This window comes from Fukomys damarensis, unplaced genomic scaffold (genome assembly GCF_012274545.1).
Source record: "Fukomys damarensis isolate Sample0158 unplaced genomic scaffold, DMR_v1.0_HiC HiC_scaffold_17, whole genome shotgun sequence".
NCBI classification, from domain to species: domain Eukaryota; kingdom Metazoa; phylum Chordata; class Mammalia; order Rodentia; family Bathyergidae; genus Fukomys; species Fukomys damarensis.
This window is the reverse complement of record NW_022900929.1, coordinates 42,537,413-42,542,099: the sequence shown is the minus strand read 5'-3', so window position 1 is coordinate 42,542,099 and position 4,687 is coordinate 42,537,413. Positions and strand designations below refer to the sequence as shown.

The 4,687-nt window shown below is 38.2% G+C and overlaps 1 protein-coding gene and 1 non-coding gene across 3 annotated transcripts in view; one reads left to right on the top strand and one right to left on the bottom strand.

Annotated features, from left to right (window-relative positions):
• Positions 1-4,687, bottom strand: part of Chrm5 (cholinergic receptor muscarinic 5) — a 76,866-nt gene that overhangs the window by 26,433 nt on the left and 45,746 nt on the right. The window lies entirely within an intron of this gene.
• On the top strand, positions 1,844-1,970 carry LOC117286642. The gene has a single exon (XR_004517801.1). It is a non-coding gene; the product is annotated as a small nucleolar RNA SNORA11 (small nucleolar RNA).

Below are 4,687 nucleotides of genomic sequence, written 5' to 3'. Positions count from 1 at the left end.
TTTTTTTTTTTTTTTTTTTGGCGGTATTGGGGATAAAACTTGGGACCTTGCACTTGCGAGGCAGGCAGTGGCACCACTGAGCTAAATCCCTGGCCTGTGACTGTATGTTTTAACAATCAGTGGGGCTTGGTGGTAATAGCCGTAATCTCAGCACTCTGGGAGGCTGAGGCAGGAGGATCGCAATTTAGTGACACACTGACTTGGAAAAAAAGAAGCTTTAATCATATTCAGTCTATGCTGAGCTTACTCTTCGCTTGGTAAGAATTCACAAACTCCATAAATGAAGCAGATATCAAAATTTAGCTCCTTATGCAGTTATTCTGTATCTGGCAATTTATCTCAGATCTATCTGAACAAATTAGCAAATAAGTAGGTGATTGGTCACTGCAACATCCTTTAACATAAGGAAAGCCTGGAGACTGGAATAGTGGGCAGCAGTGAAAGAACGGGATGGTTATGGGAACAATTACTTTAGAAAGTTAATATAGTATTACTCCAATTTCATACATATTCTAGAATATTTCTGGACAGCTATATGGGAAACATACGTACTAGTTATCTTTGCAGAGCAAGACTATGAGGTAAGAGAATTTTCTTGAGAGGTAAGGGACTTCTCTTTTTCTATCTTTTTGAACTATTTGAATTTGAATTTTGTTGCTATAGTATGTATTACTCTTTTGACTGAAGAAAAAAAAAGTGTAACTAGTTAAAAACAACTGCTTTTTCAGAGTAGACCCTTAAAAGATATCCCCATTTTTAAATGATTAACAGAACCTGCTTGTGAAGGAGGGTGTGTTAAATGGAGAAGAAATAATAGTTGGGTGGATTTAGGCCTCTTGAAAGGATACAACCTAGTAGTTGGTGTGGGATTGACACTTGAGGTTTCTAATTTCTAGTATGAGCTTTAGTTTTTCATTAATAAGTTGTCAAAATGACTAATCATAATTTTTCCTTCCTGCAGCCATTATTTATGACATCTTTTCTATTATACAGCAACACAGGCCATACTGCATTTTACTCCATCCTTTAGGTCTGTTGATTTAAGCGTTTTGGTTTTTTGACATGCATTTTATTACCCTTGGAGATAGTAAAAGATGCGATGAATGCAGACATGCAAACTTAAGGTTTCCACCAAAGGACTTAGAAATTGAAGTTTCTGCCTAGGACCCTACAGTCTAGGGATGTGACTTCACCATATTGTTCTGCTACCACAGATGCTCAGGCCTCCCTTCCATTCTCAGAGTTCCTTCGACATCCTGGTTTCTAAGCTGCTGTGTTACATGACATTAAAAAGGCCGGGAAATGCCCTTTGTCTTTACCTTCCTTTCCCAATTTCTCTTTTCTTCTCTTTCAAAATTTGGAACATTTTTAGCAAACAAGTATGAATTCATTCCTTCTTTCAGCACTTTAATGTGAAAAGTCTTAAGAGACCAGTTTTAGAAGTTTAGAAATACCCATGTGTACTGTTAGACTTTTAAAGTGGTTTATAAAAATTAAATCTATTTTGTAGTTTTTTTAAAGCATACTCAATGGGCTCTATTGAGTACATTCTGAAAGTGAAGATTGCTTAAAAGTGACTGAAATGGTAATGCTTCATTTCTTTTTATAAAGGTTCTCATTGAAAGATTTAAAAAAATTTTTAAAAATTTTAGTTTTTGAGACAGTCTTGCTGTGTTGTTCAAGCTGGCCCTGAACTCACTATGTAGCGCAGGCTGGCCTTGAACTTGCAGGGATCCTCTTGTTTCAGCCTCCCAAGTGCTGGGATTACAGGTGTGCCACCATTCCTGGCTCAAGACTTTGTTTTAAAGAAATGAATATTGAGTTGAAAGCATATGCCTGAGTTGGGGTGTGCTCGGAGCAGGGGGCCTGAAGAATGGCTTTTCTGTTTAAACACTCCCAACAGGAACCTGAGGCCATTGTGAAGAGGGCACAAAATGTGTGGCCCTACTATCCACAAGTGCCTTACATGTGGGAATAACAGAGCCGTGGTGTGCTGGTGCATGCCTGTAATTCCAGTGCTCTGGTGGATTAGGGAGGAAGATTGCAAGTTCAAGTGCAGACGGGGCAACTTTGTGATTTAGTGAGACCTTGTCTCAAAAAAAAAAAAAAATGCTGAGGATGTAGGTTATTGGGAAAGCCGCTAAGTTCAGTCCTCAGTACTGCAGATAAGACAAAGCAAAGCAAAGCAAACCAAATCTGTTATTTTCAGGTGCTGAGACAGGAACATTCTGAGATTGAGGCTGGTCTGGACAATTTGTAAGTTCAAGGCCGGCCTGCATTACACAGCAAGACTGTCTCAAAATAAAAACGAAAAAAAAAAAACTAAGAACAAGAAAATTGTGTCATTTGGACTACCAAATAAGGGAAAATTGACCGAGGGGTCCAACAAAGGATGAACCAGATGTATTAATCCCCAAGCCCCTTTCCAGCTGCAAAACGATGAATAGAAAATTTTAGGCCAGTGGCTGAGCATGTGGCTCAGCGTTACAGGACCTGCTGAGCATGTGCCAGAGGCTGCTGTTTAATTCCTAGTACCATAAAAAAATAAAAAGGAAGACAGTTCTGGCCACTCTTGGATGTCATTCATCTACTTCATCGAACCTGTGTTGGGCTGTGATGAACCAGCAACCAAAGCAGTTTTAGCTGTGAACAGCAGGTGGGGCAGGTGGTCCAGCATTTTCCAGATAGGCGGAATGGGTTTCACACTTTTGCTGTTAATTGAATAACCTGTTTTCTTGGAGGAGTCGTGCCCTGTGATTGCTTCTTAACCTTTTAAACCTGTGTCCTCTTTGGAAAAAACATCAAAATCTTGCTTTTCTTATGGTCAGTAATAAACATATTCACTTTGCTTCTCAAAATATTCACATAACCAAACCCTTTCAACCCTTTGGCCAACTATCTGAGCTGTATATAAGGTCAATCATGTCTATCCAGTTCAGACATTGCTTTAGACTTATGGTTTATTTTAGGCTCTGGGGAGAAAATCAAATCTGCGTAATATTTGTTCTTATCACCAGACCTATTTACCTCATGGTAGTAAGTAGTTGTGTTGCTACTGTGAACTTGGTTGAGGAGGTGAGCACGCCTAACAAGTATTTTCTAGAGTTGTTCATACGCAGAGGCAGGTGCAGCCAGTGTTTGTTTGGAAGAAGTAAAAGACCTAGCAGTGATGGTGAACCTCTTCGAGCTTTCAGTGCTAACAGCCTGTTGTGGCATGCATGCCGTAGGGTTACCACCACTAATACAGTCTCAATTACAAATGGCTTAGAAGCTGATTTTTAATCTCACATCAAGGGAAACAACTCCTAGCAGTAGGATAAAGTGATTTCTTTTATAAGGTGTAATAACAATAGCACATGTATCCTGCAAGTTCTTTTCCCATATATCTATATTTGTAGACTTTTTAGAATATTTTTATATTTACAGAAAAACGGAAAAGCTGTAATAGAGTTCCTGTATACCCTGCACCCTGTCTCTCCTGTTATTAGCGTGTCACAGAAGTACACCACGTTTGTAACAATTCATGAACCCATTGGTACATTAATGAAAGTCCACCCTTTATTCAGATTTCCTAAGATTTTACCTATTGTCCTTTTTCTTCTTTTTTTTGGTACTGGGGATTGAACTCAGGACCTTGCACTTGCGGGGCAGGCAGCGGAACCACTGAGCTCAATCCCTGGCCTCCTAATGTCCTTTTTCTGTCCCAGGATCCTACACTATATTCAGCAATGTTAAACATTCCTCATAAAACATGAAGCACATGTACACTAATGGGAAATGTAACTTAAATATAAGATGAATATTACTCTATAGTTTAAAACTCTGGAACATTTTAAAAGCAGAAAAAATATAAGGTGCTTTAATCTGGACTCCAAAACTGAACATTATTCTGTTAGTCGCCTGAGAGTCTATAAACTTTGAGGACTGCTCTTTGGCATTTTAAAGTCAGCTCCAAATATAAAAAGCACTTAGTTTACCAGGCAAAATCCAGTTCACTGATTATATGTTATATAAAATATATCTTTTAAGAAAAACTGACTTTAGAAAGAATTGTATCATTGATATATAGAACTTCAAAAATTGCTACTCTTAAGAGGAAAAATGTACTATTTTAAAATCTTTCAACATGTCATATTTTATGAATTCAATACTTTATTCTAAACTTTCAGCAAGATATTTTGAAATGGTTCTGAAAGCTAATAACATCTAGTGTGTTAGGGTTAGCATGTCTGAAATGGGTAGCACATTTATTTCCTCTATGAACATCCATTAAAAGTTTTATAATTTTTTTCTATATTTAATTTGATGTAAATATTTAAAACCTCATTTAAATGTGCTACACAGATATTCAATGTCTTTGGCATTAAAATCTGAATACTGCTGCCATACAAAGAATTTTCACAAAAAGCTTCAGAGGTAAAATGAAAACAGTTCTTTTGTTTGGCATCAAGGATGGAGAAAGACGGCCAGATTAAACCTTGAGTTTGTCATGTCTGCATGGATCTGCCATTAGCAAAAAGAGCCAGAAGGAATATAAATGCCTTTGCCAAAGAAATCACTGTCAATTTCAAATGCAGGCTTTCTTTGATGCCCTCAACAGCCTGAAGATGTGTGGAGCTGCTTGCGCGTGTGCTCTCTCCCTCTCTCCCTCTCTCCCTCTCCCCCTCTCCCCCTCTCCCCCTCCCTC